General features: G+C 45.3%; 1 protein-coding gene across 1 annotated transcript in view; it reads left to right on the forward strand.

The window, feature by feature from the left end:
- Window positions 1-1,278, forward strand: part of adamts18 (ADAM metallopeptidase with thrombospondin type 1 motif, 18) — a 49,646-nt gene extending 48,368 nt beyond the window's left edge. The window contains exon 22 of the mRNA XM_035520928.1: window positions 1-1,278. This exon is cut by the window's left edge and continues 412 nt beyond it. The gene's annotated coding sequence lies outside the window, so the exon portion shown is untranslated.
- Window positions 1,279-1,502: the final 224 nt, after the last annotated feature.

A 1,502-nucleotide genomic window follows, 5' to 3' on the forward strand; every position in this document is an offset into this window, starting at 1 on the left:
TGTGTGTGTGTGTGTGTGTGTGTGTAAAGTCTTGCCTGTTCTCTTTCAGCCTGGCACGTTTTAGTTGGAGGAACTAGAGGCCCAGAACATGTTATTCTGGCTAGCGTGTCACTGTGTGTCCAGCACTGTGGACTGGACTTGACTGCCGTGCTCTGTGAGTGACTCATGAACACACTCAGTAGACAGTAGAATGTGTTTCACAGCATTCAGGTCATCCTGGTTTGTCTGTATCTGTGTTTCTGTGTTTTTCTCCAATATGATGTACTGTAAGCATTGTTTGATCAGTGGCTGCAAACTTTGTGTTGAAGCAGAATTCACCTCTTAAGGACGTTGCGGACACAACATTGTGTCCTGTGTGTTTACAGTTCTTGTATTCCAGGTGCTGTCCAGTTTCGTTTCTGCTGTAGTGCTTTGCTTTGCTCCTTCATCACGCCCTGTATGACCCAGGGCTCGTCAGCACTATAGTAGCTCACAGCGCAATCTGCACTCTGTCCAGGTGTTGTGGACGAGGGTTGGGCAGGGTGTGTTTGATAGCTGACGAGAGTTTAGTAGCTTCCATTTACAGACCGTTTCACTTTAGTGGTGACCAGTTACCCAGCCTGCGGAAAGGGGTCAGTCCTGTTTGAAGAAAAGAGAAGAAGACGGGTTTGACCCTCCCACACCCCTGCTCCCTCCTCTCCTCTCTCCTCTCTCCAGCGTTGAGGTTAGGCTGGATTGTGGACTGTTCCCGGTGCTGCTGTTTAACACACAGCAGTGACGGGAGTTACTCTGTCTGCCCAGCAGGGGGCACTGGATCGCTCAGGAAATGGGGAGCGGTACTGTGAGGGGCACAGTGAAACTAGGAGGAAATACAAGAGAAAGACCAGAGTCTAGTTGTAGGTCAATCTAATCTGTCCATTCATCCATTAATTCTAAAGCAGACCGTTTAGTTCTTTTTTGAAACAGTCTTCTTGTTTTGTAACTGCAGTGCATCTTTGCCTGTCCTCTGAGGTTACACAACTAACATTTCCTAGTTGTATAAATGTCAATGTTGAGATGGACGTGCCCTGTAAACTAAACTGTAAAGTGTTCAAACGTTAGCTGACACTGTGCTCCTTGTAATAAACCAGTGAGGAAGAGTTTCGCTCCACGGTCTTGTTTACCAGCCGCGCATTCACGCCGGCCCCCTTCTCTGTCCTACAAACGTGTGTGTCACTTTACTGCGTCCTTCATCTCCATGAGTTTCTAGAGAAATATAAGGTGTATAAATGCGTAATTTATTGGTATGTCACACTATAATTCAGCTCAGAAGAGGCTGGTTTCTGTAACAGCACATTGTGTAATATTTAATTTTTTAAAACGTTTTATAATAAAATGATTTGGCGTATTGTGCCTCTGTGTTGTTGTTTTTGTTCTTATATGTTCTCACACACATCTGTTAGGGAAGCCTTAGAATATAGACTCTCTAAATACCAGTGAATCCGTTAGGCCCAAAGAACATCACCGTAACTCTCTGTTTCAGC

This window comes from Electrophorus electricus, chromosome 21 (genome assembly GCF_013358815.1).
Source record: "Electrophorus electricus isolate fEleEle1 chromosome 21, fEleEle1.pri, whole genome shotgun sequence".
In the NCBI taxonomy this organism is placed as follows: Eukaryota; Metazoa; Chordata; class Actinopteri; order Gymnotiformes; family Gymnotidae; genus Electrophorus; species Electrophorus electricus.